Raw genomic sequence first — 15,317 nt, 5'->3', positions numbered from 1 at the left:
TCTTTCACAGAATCAGTTCTTTGTTTCATTGATCTTTTCTATTGTCTTTTTAGTCTCTATTTCATTGATTTCTACCCTGATCTTTCTTATTTCCTTTCTTCCATTACCTTTGCGCCCTATTCTTCTTTCACTGGTTCTGAGGTACAAAGTATTGTTGTTTATTTGAGATCTTTCTTGTTTCTTGATGTAGGTATTTATCACTATGGACTCCCTATACTTACTTTTTTTTTTTTTTTTTTTTTTTTTGTCTTTTTGCCATTTTCTTGGGCTGCTCCCGTGGCCTATGGAGGTTCTCAGGCTAGGGGTCCAATCGGAGCTGTAGCTGCCAGCCTATGCCAGAGCACAGCAACGGGGGATCCGAGCTGCACCTGCAACCTGCACCACAGCTCACTTGCTCACAGCTCTCAATGCCGGATCGTTAACTCACTGAGCAAGGCCAGGGATCAAACCCACAACCTCATGGTTTCTAGTCGGATTCATTAACCGCTGCGCCACGACGGGAACTCCTCCCTATACTTATTCTCTTTTTTTTTTTTTTTTTAAATTTTTTAATTTTCCCACTGTTACAGCAAGGGGGTCAGGTTATCCTTACATGTATACATTACAATTACATTTTTTTCCCCCACCCTTTGTTCTGTTGCAACATGAGTATCTAGACAAAGTTCTCAATGCTATTCAGCAGGATCTCCTTGTATATCTATTCTGAGTTGTGTCTGATAAGTCCAAGCTCCCGATCCCTCCCACTCCCTCCCCCTCCCATCAGGCGGCCACAAGTCTTTTCTCCAAGTCCATGATTTTCTTTTCTGAGGAGATGTTCATTTGTGCTGGATATTAGATTCCAGTTATAAGTGATATCATATGGTATTTGTCTTTGTCCTTCTGACTCATTTCACTCAGGATGAGATTCTTTAGCTCCATCCATGTTGCTGCAAATGGCATTATGTCCTTTTTTATGGCTGAGTAGTATTCCATTGTGTATATATACCACCTCTTCCGAATCCAATCCTCTGTCGATGGACATTTGGGTTGTTTCCATGTCCTGGCTATTGTGAATAGTGCTGCAATGAACATGCGAGTGCACGTGTCTCTTTTAAGTAGAGTTTTGTCCGGATAGATGCCCAAGAGTGGGATTGCGGGGTCATATGGAAGTTCTATGTATAGATTTCTAAGGTATCTCCAAATTGTTCTCCATAGTGGCTGTACCAGTTTACATTACCACCAACAGTGCAGGAGGGTTCCCTTTTCTCCACAGCCCCTCCAGCACTTGTTATTTGTGGATTTATTAATGATGGCCATTCTGACTGGTGTGAGGTGGTATTTCATGGTAGTTTTGATTTGCATTTCTCTTATAATCAGCGATGTTGAGCATTTTTTCATGTGCTTGTTGGCCATCTGTATATCTTCTTTGGAGAAATGTCTATTCAGGTCTTTTGCCGATTTTTCCATTGATTGATTGGCTTTTTTGCTGTTGGGTTGTATAAGTTGTTTATATATTCTAGAGATTAAGCCCTTGTCGGTTGCATCATTTGAAACTATTTTCTCCCATTCTGTAGGTTGTCTTTTTGTTTTCTTTTGGGTTTCCTTTGCTGTGCAAAAGCTTTTCAGTTTGATGAGGTCCCATGGGTTTATTTTTGCTCTAATTTCTATTGCTTTGGGAGACTGACCTGAGAAAATATTCATGATGTTGATGTCAGAGAGTGTTTTGCCTGTGTTCTCTTCTAGGAGTTTGATGGTGTCCTGTTGTATATTTAAGTCTTTCAGCCATTTGGAGTTTATTTTTGTGCATGGTGTGAGGGTGTGTTCTAGTTTCATTGCTTTGCATGCAGCTGTCCAGGTTTCCCAGCAATGCTTGCTGAATAGACTTTCTTGTTCCCATTTTATGTTCTTGCCTCCCTTGTCAAAGATTAATTGACCATAGGTGTCAGGGTTTATTTCTGGGTTCTCTATTCTGTTCCATTGGTCTGTCTGTCTGTTTTGATACCAGTACCACACTGTTTTGATGACTGTGGCTTTGTAGTATTTCTTGAAGTCTGGGAGAGTTATGCCTCCTGCTTGGTTTTTGTTTCTCAGGATTGCTTTGGCGATTCTGGGTCTTTTGTGGTTCCATATAAATTTTTGGATTGTTTGTTCTAGTTCTGTGAACAATGTCATGGGTAATTTGATAGGGATTGCATTGAATCTGTAGATTGCTTTGGGTAGTATGGCCATTTTTACAATATTGATTTTCCCAATCCAGGAACATGGAATATCTTTCCATTTCTTTACATCTTCTTTGATTTCTTTGATGAAAGTTTTATAGTTCTCGGCATATAGGTCCTTTACCTCCTTGGTAGGTGTATTCCGAGGTATTTGATTTTGTGAGGTGCAATTTTAAAAGGTATCGTATTTTTGTATTCCCTTTCTAATATTTCATTGCTGGTATACAGAAATGCAACTGACTTCTGAATGTTAATCTTATATCCTGCTACTTTGCTGAATTTATGAATCAGTTCAAGTAGTTTTGGGGTTGAGTCCTTAGGGTTTTCTATGTATAGTATCATGTCATCTGCATACAGTGACAGTTTGATCTCTTCTCTTCCTATATGGATGCCTTTGATTTCTTTTGTTTGTCTAATTGCTGTGGCTAGGACTTCCAAAACGATGTTGAAGAGCAGTGGTGAGAGTGGGCATCCCTGTCTTGTTCCAGATTTGAGTGAGAAGGCTTTCAGTTTTTCCCCATTGAGTATTATATTTGCTGTGCCTATACTTACTCTTAAATTCAGTGAATATGTGGACATAGAGGCTGTGTGAAAATGTGAGCATGCCTTATGGTTTATATGTGGGGTGCCCTGAGCAGAGGGAATTCCCAAGAGATAAGTTGTTGCTTGGCTACCATGGGGTCATAAGCAACTTCTGTTGATGTCTCAGCATTAGCTGGAGAACCTAACATGAATTGCTAGCACACACATCCCGACTCCCCCAACCCACTCAGAGGGCTTGTGGCTTGCCCTATGGGAGATCAGCTATTTGTCTCATGTCCTTGATGACAAAGAAACCATAATGTTGTTCTGTGGACTGTTGCTCCCTCCTTTCAAGTGTATGATCGTATTTTCAGGCAATTGGTTTTACATTCACCCTCGAAACTTGCCCAATTCTCAGTGAAGTTCACTGCCAGCAGCTTGTATGAGGCAGAATGCTGATTTAGTTCATAGGATGCATTGAGCCACATTGCCATGGTAACCAGCAGACAAACCTGAGACAAGCAAGGCTGCAGAGCAACTGTAGCCATCGCCAAACAACAAATCAAAGGAAAGTGTCTCAGGAGAGATTTCTAATTATCACACATTTGTCCTTGCAGCTAAACCAGAGTGAAAGGGAAGTGGTACCATCGGCACTGGCATCTCGAGGTCACAGAATCACGGAAACTTTCCTATGCTCCTGTGGGGATTCTCTAAAGCCTTCTGCTGCCTTAAGGTATATTGAAATAGATTTTTGGACTGACCTTTTCCTTAGAGTTATCACCAAGTCCTTAGTAGTGATAACTGTAATGCTCTATAGCTTAAGATATTTTACAGGCAGCAAGGCAATTTTAAAAAGTCTCACATCTGTGAGCCTGAGAGCTAATACCATCTGAGATGGTTCTCTGACATCTTGAAAAGATTGCTTCTGTTTATTTCCTCTTTATTTTTTTCCTTTTCTACCTCCTCTCTAATATAATCAAACTTATTTCAGTAAAGCTTAATGACAGTGGCGTGCAAACTGATAATGTTTCTAAGCAAATATATGCAAATCATGTTATAGTAAGACAGTCAGGGTTCCTAGAGTAACAACTGGTAACATCTGTTTGCTCACGAAAAAAGTGCTTAAGGTTACACAGCTATCACTAAAGATTTATAATTTGCAGAGGAAATGGTTGGAGAATTCCTTTTCCTACTTCTAAATATGCTGAGATCAAGGCTGTCCAATCCTTGAGACAGGGGAGCGGTGATAAATGAAGACACAGCATCACATGAATACAATTCGAGTTGCCTTTGTTAAGAGAGCAACTTCAACCTCTTTCTTGCAGTAGGTTCAGTCTGCAAAGGTATTTGCATTGGTGGCCGTCTTTAACATCTCTCTTCTGCATTAATTCACATTTCTGACTGGCATATGCTGGAGGCTGGCCTGAATCACCTTTGTTTTATTAAAGGTGCATTTAAGGTCAACTACTACTAACTGCATTGTTAAATATTGATTTAGCCATTTGAATTAATGTAATTTTCAGTCCTTTCCGTACTTAATGTACACCAGCACCCCTGTGACCCAGTCAGACAGAAGATCAATACTGGGCACTCAGCTCATCCTGAAGCTGGGTTGACTGCTTTCTGTGTTCACTTGTTTTCCCATGGAAGCCAAAGTGTTCAGGATAATGGGCCATTGGCGTGTCTACCGACCACCTGCAAATCTTCTGAATGCTTCCCTCTCTTGCAAAATGTTTCTGACCTACTTAGTGGTCAGTATTTTCCAGGCTTCTGAATGATACGTTGCCCTTGTAGAGTAAAAAACAAAACAAAACAACAGTATTAGGAAAGCAAAAAAAAACAAACAAAAAAAAAACCTGCAAGATTCGAACAGCAAGGTCAGCACTACATGGATTTATAACATGTTAGAATCCAAAACACGCCTTAGCATTACTTGACTCAGCACTCTCATTTTATTGGTGGTGCAATGATGAATTTATAGGATCAGAACTAGAATCCTGGACTTTGAAATATTCTCCTTCCTTGTACTTATTGACCTCTAGTCCATATCATTTGTCTTTCTGCACAAATGAGGCAAAGTAAAGGGATTTTGTGGTCATGTTCATTAAAAAATCATTGAGTCAGGCCAAAGAAAGAGTTTGGTATTAAAATGAGATAGTGTATCTTGGCGTAGACCACATAGAGACTCTCCTTGAAGAAGTACCACGGCGACATTGCCTCCTTTGGAAATTTTCACTTGGCTCTTGAACCACTAGACAGTATTAACTGGCTTCACTTATTCTGGTTTAACATAAAGATAGAAGAAAAACATTGATGTTGAAATTAAAATTATAGTTGATGTATGTTCTTTTCCTCCCTGGCCTTTAAGTCTCGAGATTCCAGGAGCTGTGTTTGCGTGCATCTGTCTGTCTGTCTGTCTGTCTGTCTGTCTATCTGTCTATCTATCTATCTATCTATCTATCTATCTATCTATCTATCTATCTATCTATCTTCTTTGCCTAATGATGTAGCAAACATTCAAGGAAACAGAGCCAAGAAGTAGAAAGAGAGGAACCAGGACCTCAAGTGTCTGGATCCAGCCATGCCTGAAGCTAGTGATGTCTCTGAAAGTTTAGGTTATATAAATCAATAAATTTGTTTGCTATTGTGGTTATTGTTTTGAAAACCACAACCAAGTATCACAACCAAGTATCTCAACTTCCTGGCAAAAATTTAAACTGAGTTGGGTATTTGAGACATACTTGGGCCTTGGTGAGTGCAGTACTAAGCTTCTAAGTCCTAAGATAATGTCACAGTAATTTCTTACAGCATTTCTAACATTATAAAAGGCCAAGTGATGAGTGTCTAGTAAAAATCTATATCCAAGATCTCTCTGTCTCTCTCTTCATTTTGGATCCAGACAAATACATCTGTATTGTAAGCATTATAAATTGACACTTCACTTTCAAAGCTCTTACATAGTATCACTGATTCCTAGTGTCTAATAACATCTGAATGCCTGTAGGATATCTCCTTTATGTAAAAGCCATGGTTAGCAAAGTTGGCTTTTTGCCCACATTTTCACTTCAGAAAAGGCTGTACTTTTCCAAAACCGAAATCAATTCTCCATTCTGCAGGGAAAGCACAGAGATTGAAATTAACAGACATTTAGTGCTGGAAGAGTAACCTCAGAGATGGGTGCAGGCTCTTAATTTACAGGTAACACTGAGACGCGGGGGGTTTAGGTGATGAGGCTTCAGCTGTACAGCTCATTTAGCTTCGAAGCTGCCACTGATGCCCACTGATCCCCACCTCTCCAACCATGTACTCCCCCCCCCCCCCCCCCCCGCTCTGACTTCCGTGGCCCAGTGGACTTACTTAGCCTCCTTTCTCTTAGGTTGCATTCTGGGAGATACTTTCTATTGCAGGGCTCTCTGGGGTCAAAAACTTCTCCTGTGTAGATGATCCAGGACAGTAGCCCTGTTTAAAGACGGCCGCAGCAGTAATTAAGTTTTTGCCCTCATTCTCTAAGGGCAAAGGTGTGATAGCTCTCCAGTCTCGGTAGAGATGAGGAATGTAATTAGAAGACAGAAGTTTAAACTGTGCAAGAAGAATTAAATTAACTGGAACAAACACAATAAACAGAATCAAATCTTTGGTCTCAGCACCTGGCTACACAATGAAGCCCAGGGATCAATAACAAAGCCCACACAGATTTTTGGTGATATGCTAAAGGTGGCGTTGGTAGCAGATTTGATCATCTCATTTCTCTGGGTGTCTTTTATTCTCATCACATAGACCTCCTTGCAATCACTGTTCCGTTATGTGTAATTATAAGAACTCACTCATTTACATAAAGAAGATTTGAAATGTAAAATAATATTAGGTATTGATGACTTGGGCCTCCTTTAATGTGTTGGCTGTAGTGTACACAGGCCCAACGTCTATAAGCACTCAAAAATCAAAATTACAGAATGTCTGGATGTGAAGTTCATAAAGCTGAAATGACTTTTTTTCTTAAACAAAGGCAGATGCTTTGTGTAGATGGATATCTCTTTTCTGTGTTCTAGGCATTTACTTTCATTTTTGAAAGCCTTTTAAGTGCTACATGAGGCACCTGGCCCTGGAGTGAAACGAGATTAAAAACACCTTGGGGAATCTTAATTCCCTCTAAATCACTTTTTCCCCCTTAAAAAAAAAAAAAAAAAAAAAAAGAGTTGGTCTCGAATGAAAGAAATATGGAAGCTTATCTACCTTATGAATAATCTCTCTTTTCTCCTCTCCTACTGCCCCAGAGTTCCAGGGCTTGCTGATAGAGAGGTGGTGATTAAAAATTCTCATTGCGCCCATGTGCCCTCTCCTTTGTCGTTTTGCAGTTGGGTATCAAAGCTGTAATATCTGTGTTCTTTGAAGACTAAGCAGGTTGGACATGCAATTTAGATGAAAAACAATTACTCTGTGTTAGCTTGCTTTTGGCAAGAGTGTATTAAGCCTCATCTCACTGATGGGAAACAAAAGCTGTACTTCATCTTCATGAATTTCAAATGAGAGCGACAGAGAAAAAAGAAGGAAACAGTGAGTTCTCTGGCAGGAGCTTTTCTGCATAACCTTTCCCTGATGAGTTGGTTCCTTTCTTGATAGAATACCCTTAGCCTTGGCTTGGATAATAATGTGTTTCACCCTCCATGCACAGATGGTGCAAAAGATCATGGGGTTCTACTGGTGGGGAGGTTTTGAAAAACAGAAGGAGGACTAAACAGCTGAAGTACATGCTGTGGCGTCTTTTTGAACTTAGCAAAGGAAGAGGATGAATATACACAGCACATGGATACCTTCTGTGATGGGTTCGCTTTTGAGAAAAAGCAAACAAAGGGCATACCTTAGCTACGTTTTATGTTAGATTAAAAACCCTTTGCTTAGAGGGTTGCATTGGACTGGCAACTTCTGAGTAACATGCGGCAAACTGCTTGTGATGTCAGAATGAGCTCTTGGTCTTGGTCACTGAAGGAGAGCCTACAGACAGACCCAAGCAGGCTGTTGCCGAGTGAGGGCCAAACCAGCTCTTAGGAAACCAGGGCTTGCTGTCAATGTTACTTAGTTAAAAACCACCAAAGAAACGTCAGAGGCAGTATTGCGAGGGATCAAAAGCACCTAAGCCCAGCAGATATCGTGTGTGCTTAGGAGGCTTCATGCTCTGCTGTCACTCTCAAAATTTTTAGTCATTTTTGAACAAAGAGCCTAGCATTTGCATTTTGCCCTGGACCCCACATATTTTACGGCTGGTCCTAAGGAGGGGAGAGACTTTTATCATGGAGGATGGAGGGCTGTTTCTGTGTGGCTGCTGTGGCTCCCTGCTGTCTGAATTTTCCAGCCAGGGTGCTGGATCCCTAACCTCCTGAACCAGGCCAGAGATCAAACCTGCGTCCTCATGGATGCTGGTCAGATTCATTTCTGCTGCGCCATGACAGGAATTCCTCTGTGTCACATCCTTGAGTCAAAACCTGTACTGTATGTAAGGCTCATATTGCCTCAGAGACTTTAAGAGATGGTTTGTTGACTCTTAGTTAACATGTGGAAAAAGCACTTTTTTTTTTTTTCTGGAAAGCAATATCTAGATATGAGATTAGGCTATGAACAGATTTTTATATCTGTATGGCATTTATGGTTTACAATTCATATTGCAGTTTTTCCTCATAGCCTATTGTTAAATTGCAGTCCCTAAAATGACTAATGTTGGAGGTTTGATAAAATTCGACTGGATTTTTCAAATTTAAATCTATCATATCAGTGAAAAAGTTGCTAGGGACTTGATGATATTTTTGAAACTTAAGCACTTAAGGAGCTATATGCTTCTAGGAAAATCATTTTATTGCATTAAGAGTCAGGAGTTCCCGTCGTGGCGCAGTGGTTAACGAATCTGACTGGGAACCATGAGGTTGCAGGTTCGATCACTGCCCTTGCTCAGTGGGTTAACGATCCAGCGTTGCCGTGAGCTGTGGTGTAGGTTACAGACGCGGCTCGGATCCCGCGTTGCTGTGGCTCTGGCGTAGGCCGGTGGCTACAGCTCCGATTCGACCCCTAGCCTGGGAAACTCCATATGCCGCCAGAGTGGCCCAAGAAATGGCAAAAAGACAAAAAAAAAAAAAAAAAAAAAAAGAGCTTCCTCAACAGTGATGTGGAGATAAGAATGTTACCTTGCAGAATATGTCAGTATTAAATGAAGTAATTTAAAGTAATTAGTCCACAATACTTGGAATTTTTAAAGTAACTATGCATTTAATTACTTAGAGTAACTGGCTGTAATTCTTTCTTCCTAATCTTCACCCTTTTATGTGGACTAAACTCAGTGTTCAAATGAAATTTCCTGAATGCTTTTGGGAAAGAAGAGAAAACAATCAAGAAAGTATGAAATAACTTTACTTAATTATATAGGATGTTTCTTAATAAAATATTTGTAACTTTCCTATGTAATTGATGTCGAGTCCCACCCCAAAGCTTAGCGATAGATCTGTACAGCGCATAGATCGAAGTTTTTCTCACTCCGAATCTGAATGTTTCCCTATTCTATAGCCTCCCAAATGTCCACACAGTTAGTGTGGGCAAATTTCAAGGATATGTTATTATTTTAAAAGGTAATAAGAAGGTGCTCAAGCGGATCTAAGCCCCCTGACACCAAAACAATATAAACACAGTTTCTACTTACTGAGCGTTTTGTTTCCTCCTCAATCACAAGCCTGTCAGTTGTGCTCCACGGCCACGTGTCTCCCTCGGAAGAAGCCTTACCTCATCTTCAGCGTCACAGCTGTGAAATTGAAACCTCTGGTTTCCATCCTAGGACTGAGATCTTCTGAGATTTTGGTTGGGGGTCTGCACATGCAGGGTGGTTATAAAGTCCTTATGCCATTTTAAAGTTTGATAACTTGTACATCAGGGAAGTAGACTGTAAACATCTCATGCAAACAGGACCCAATTCAAAATACCTCGACTTCAGCGCCGGCGCCATCCTTGGGGATGCCTTGTTCATTTTGATTTTCCAAGCCATTGAAAACATTTCTCCATTTGGTGCTGAGTGATTTCATAAACTGCTTCTAGGAGCACAATCTTTATTCAAAGTGTGTCATTTTGATGAGAAGGCAACTTGATATAAATCCTGAAAAAAAAAAACCTCTGAAAGGCACAGGTGGTAGAAGGTAGCTTTGTAATTCATCCAGGTCTTCTGGATGAATAATTTGTCTTAGATAGTTATTTCTCTTGGGAATGGAATTGTGGAGTCATGGTGAATTCACATGAGGCTACGTAATTACCAAAATGTTTTTACAAAATATGTATGAGCCCCAGTTGTTCCATAGCCTTATCAACACTTGCTATCATTTTTCTGATACATTTTCTTAGGAAGACATTGTGGATAAACCATTAACCATTTGAAATAAAATTACGTAGGAAGAAAGTACAATGAAAAGTTATGAAATTGTCAAAATTAGGGGAAAATTTCACAACATCTCAAAGTAACATCACATAAACCATGTACTTATCTTACCAAAAACAGTCAGTAACTCACACTTTCCTGAGAGCAGATATTGAATGAACATTAAACACCTTATATTATTAAAACTTCAACTCATATTTTACAAACTTACCTTATGAATATGTCTGTATACCTTCCTCTCTCTAAACATATCTACACACTAGTTTTCTCTTCCAAGGCATATGCATTTTTATTTTTAAATTATTTATTCATTTATTTTTTTTTAGCTTCTTAGGGCCGCACCCATGGCATATGGGAGTTCCCAGGCTAGGGGTCAAATCACAGCTGCATCACAGCCACAGAAATGCCAGATTTGAGCTGTGTCTGTGAGCTACACCACAGCTCATGGCAACGCTGGATTTTTAGCCCACTGAGTGAGGCCAGAGATCGAACCTGAGTCCATGAGAGGACTTGTTGGGTTTGTTACCACTGAGTCACAAGGAGAACTCCTGCATATGCATTTTTAAATGAATAAATCATTTAAGTAATTCAGGTGATGGGTATGCTGACTGTGTTCATAGAGGGAAACTTCCATCACATTTAGCAAACATATCACCTCTCTTTCAGACAGCTCTCTTCTTCCTGGAAATTTCTGGTTAAACTAAGAGAAAGTAATCGTAAATAAAGGAAATTTGTACTAGAGGAGTTGTAATTTTAATATGGTGATAGTGGTGTGGAAGAATGATTAGGACAATACCTTTTTATAGTTCTTTGACGTTACTGGACTTTATTGTTTTTGCCAGGAATTTTAGATGGGCTGTCACAGAATTTCATCACACCTTTTTGTGGCTTTTACAAGTGAAGATGGAAGCTATATTGAGTGATTTGCTTTAGCATAGCCACTGTCGATGAACCTCTGGGAAGAACATGGTTTAGAAGGAAGAGGTTGGCTTCATAGCCAGAAAGGCCTAGGTTCAGAGACTGCCAACATTTTTCAGCATCACGTGGCTCTGGGGCAAGTGTTTAAAATTCTTTGCCTTTAGTGTCTTAATCTGAAAAGGTGGTTGTTAAGATTAGAAGCAATATGCAAAAGACTCATCACACTAGATGGAATGACTCAGTAGAAGGGAGCTGACAATACTAATTATAGACAGGTTCGTGCAGAACCATCAAGACTCCTGCAGACAGTTTGCATGAGGCCGGAGTACCCAGAAGCTTATGAACTGCATTTAACTCCTTTCTACAGAGTGGGTTTTGAAAATCTTCAGAAATATAAGCCCATAACTCACAGTGTAAAGTTGTATTCAATAGTAGTCTTTTGACTATTTGGTTTTGCTTATAACAGAAAATAATGGATTTTTCTAGCTTTAGACTATCGCTGGATGCTAAAATTAGTAGTTATCTTTACCAATTAATGTGGACATCCTTTTTTATTTTTATTTATTTATTTATTTAATTAATTTTTTTTTTTAGGGCCGCACCCGCCGCACATGGAGGTTCCCAGGCAAGGGGCAGAATCGGAGCTACAACTGCCAGCCACAGCAATGTGAGATCCGAGCTGTGTCTGCGACCTACACCACAGCTGACGGCAATGCTGGATTGTTAACCCACAGAATGGGACCAGGGATCGAACCTGAAACCTCATGGTTACTAAGTCGTATTTGTTTCTGCTATGCTGTAACAGGAACTCCTGGATAGCCTTTTTTTTTTTAAGGAAGACCATTGTCCACTCAATTTCTTATGTTATATATATATAGCCATCTTATATTGCTTGAAAGTCATTTTTTTTTAACTTAAATGATTGAATAGAACTTGCAACACTGCTGTTCTTAAATGCTATTGTTTCTTTTTGGTAGAGAATTCAGAGAATTTTTTTAAATGTAAAAATTAGAATGTAATATGGCATTTCTCCCCTTAAAAGCAGTTCAGAGATCTATTTCTATTTTAGATAATCCCAAATTTCTACTTAAGAACTATGAATGTAATAGAGCGCAGACTTTTCTATGTGCATCGTTTTGTCAGCTATACTTAAGCGAAATGCCTGAAGTTCTGCAGCTGACCATGTATGACAATGAACTGGTGATCAACCAGTTGTTGTCAAATGAAACAATACCAATAAGTGACATCTGCGTTTGCTCAGAACCTCATATGGTTCTGGCATGTACTAGTTTTCCATAAATTTTGAGCATCAAAGAAACTGAAAATTCTTTTTATATTGATTTTTCCTGGTTGATTTGTCTAATAAAACTAATGCGCATTTCTTGAGAGTGAACATCTAAAGGGGCATTGGAAACATGTGGCATTTGTCTAATTTCCAGGAAAACAGGCCAGTACCTCTGAAAAGAAAATTGATTCAGCGTATGATATGGAACATATGCTAGGGTAAATCTTGGAGACTGAATTCATCTCGAGCATGAAATGTTAGAACCTCTGAGAGTATTGACTGGAAATCCAGAAACAGTGTCTGGTCCTGACACATTTCCTTTTTCAATAGAAACCAGATCTGGGCTGGTGCTAGGTTGAGCCCCGGGGTAGCTGAAATGAAGCTGACATCTGCTGAAATTCCACTATGTATCATACCAGCTAGTGGATAGCTTAAGTACTGCACCCCCAACGTTTTGACATGATGCAATTATTTGGCTTTTGACAGATAGCATTTGTTTGTTTGAAAAGCTAAAATTACCGTCTTTGGATAAATGTGCTCAATTTGTATTTTAAATGTATGTCACAGTTATGCTTTTATAGATAAGTTGAAAAATAGCTGGACCCTGATTTATGCTTGATAGCTAGTTTTTACTGGGTATTCAGAATTTCTGCAAGGAATACTTTTTTTTAAGTTAAGTATTTTTTTCAGATTATGATTTTTTTTTTTTACTGAAGTAGAGCTGATTTACAACGTTGTGTTAGTTTCTGGTGTATGGTAAAGTGATTCAGGTACATCTATATACAGATATCTATATCTATATATACACACATATATACACACATGTTCTTTTTTAGATCCTTTTCCATTACAGGTTATTATAAGACATTGAGTATCGGTCCTATCCTATGCGGTGGAGTCCTTGTTGCCGATCTGTTTTGTAAACTGTAGTAGGTATATGTGAATCGCAAACTCCTGGTTTATCCCTCCCCTGCCACCCCTGCTTTCCCATTTGGTACCCATATAAGTTTGTTTTCTATGTCTACAGGTCTATTTCTATTTTGTGAATAAGTTCATTTGTATCATTTTTTAAGATTCCACACATAAGCCATGTCATATGATGTTTGTTTTTGTTTTTTTTTTTCTATCTGACTTACTTCACTTGGTATGAGAATCTCTTAAGTCCATCTGGGTTGCTCTGCAGAGATTCTTTGACTTGTTCCCCTGAGTCTTCACAGCTCATGAAAACAGCAAATAGCATTAAAGACAAGAGGAAAAGGAATCTTTGACACAGTATGTTCAAACCTCAATGGATGAAATTGATCCAGATTTTCCAAATTAGTTTCACTTTGGAACCATTTTTTTCAGTGGTTGGTTTGAGCAATTACTGCAATTGTTGCAGTGTGTTCAGTGAATAATAAAAGGCTCTCTCAGTGCTTAATTTAGACAGGAAAACGTTCAGGTTGAAGTGCTAAATCTGTTGGATAAAGGTGCACTTGTGTTTGTTTTTCCTGTTGTTTGAGAACATGGATTCTGGAGTCAAACTGCTTGGTTTCCAAATAGGTTCTGCAGGAGATGTTGAACAGCTTACTAAACTTCTTTGGTAATGATTTTCCTGTATAAATGTAGACGCTAATATGAACGTAAGTTACGAGGATTAAACCAGTTAATGCATTTTAAGAATTGAGAGGAGTTACTGTTGTGGCTCAGCAGGTAAAGAACCTGACTAGTGTCTGTGAGTATGTGAGTTCAATCCCTGGCCTTGCTCAGTGGGTTAAGGATCAAGCATTGCTGCAAGCTGGGGCATAGGTTGCAGATGTGGCTTGGATCCCTGAGCTCATATGTTTTGAATATCTTAGGAAATATCATTGAAGATATTTAAGAAAATATACAATATCAAAGATGTAGTGAATATACATGTAGCCAAATGCTTGAAAAAATTTGTTACCCCCCCCTTTTCTCATTTTATCCTCAAATACCTTCAAATATAAGTATAGAGAGCTTTTAAATTGCTGGATCCGGAATCTTCCAGATGTGTTTATATAATTGATGGTGTGGACATCTCCATGTGGCAATTCCATACAGACATCGGAGTGAGCAAGAGACACAATAAAGGACATCTTTGTTCCGTCCCTTTATGGGGAAAGTGTTTTTTTTTTTTTTTTTTTTCTCTACCTGATAACTTTTGCCTCTTGAGTGTTCCTTGGAGACCTCAATAAATGATTGTTTTTCATCATTTTTTTCCAAGGCCAAGCAGTTTACCACCGTTTCCCTAAGATCCTTTTTTTTCCTGTTTGTCAGGAGTTGTCTTGAGGCATGGTTACAGGGCCTGGTGTGTGACATGTGCAGAGGAAAGGGGTACGGATGGGAAAGTCTGGGGGCCCTTCCTCACAAAGATAAAAAATGCTGTGGACTCTCCCCCCGCCCCTAAACCTTAAGGTTTGATTCAGTGGGTTTCCCTCTCCTTCCCTTTCTCCTTCCCTCTGTGAGTGCTCAGCGGGATCCACTCTCTCTGTTGTACATTTTTCATTTAAAAAACCCACTTACCTGCTCTCGACTATTCAATGGGGCTGCTGACATCATAGTTCCCTTATCCCTAGTTTCCACACCATCATCCCTGCTCCAAGTTGTGCCCCCGACACACGTGGGCCAGAGAATGTGTGCGAAAGACCAGGACAGTCTGCTCCTGCCCTAAGGGCTCGTGTCATCACTTGAGAGCTGAGTCTCAAGTGTCCACTGAATGTTATGTCCTCATTTGGCAGGTGTGTTATTTTAGATTTAGTCATGGTACCACCACCTACAGCCTCCTGACTCTTCTGCTTTTCAGAAATGCTGAGCCAGGTGCAGCCAGGAGGGCCTGGGAAGGGCCATTACTCAACAGTCCTGGGTCTCTTCTCTCTATGTCCTTTCTGTTGTCACTCTCTGTGACTGCCAACGCCAGTCAGAAGTTTCAGATACGTTCTCTAGGACTTACTACTATTAAATCTCTGATAACTTCACAATTCCTTAT

The 15,317-nt window shown here is 39.6% G+C and overlaps 1 long non-coding RNA gene across 6 annotated transcripts in view; it reads left to right on the top strand.

Moving 5' to 3' along the window:
- LOC102158243 (uncharacterized) overlaps nt 1–15,317 on the top strand; it is a 1,270,494-nt gene that overhangs the window by 53,857 nt on the left and 1,201,320 nt on the right. For 3 of the 6 annotated variants that reach the window (XR_014838692.1, XR_014838683.1, XR_014838684.1), the window contains exon 2: nt 3,338–3,453. The exons of 1 other annotated variant lie outside the window; for it this stretch is intronic. This is a non-coding gene — a long non-coding RNA (uncharacterized LOC102158243). Of the gene's footprint in view, nt 1–3,260; nt 3,454–15,317 lie in introns of those variants that run through there. 2 more of the 6 variants (XR_014838686.1, XR_014838687.1) reach the window with 1 other exon arrangement.

This window comes from Sus scrofa, chromosome 2, assembly GCF_054392235.1.
Source record: "Sus scrofa isolate SSC_HxYL_T2T_F1_AM1 chromosome 2, Sscrofa_HxYL_maternal_Yorkshire_Landrace_v2.0, whole genome shotgun sequence".
NCBI classification, from domain to species: domain Eukaryota; kingdom Metazoa; phylum Chordata; class Mammalia; order Artiodactyla; family Suidae; genus Sus; species Sus scrofa.
This window is presented reverse-complemented; position numbering and strand designations above follow the sequence as displayed.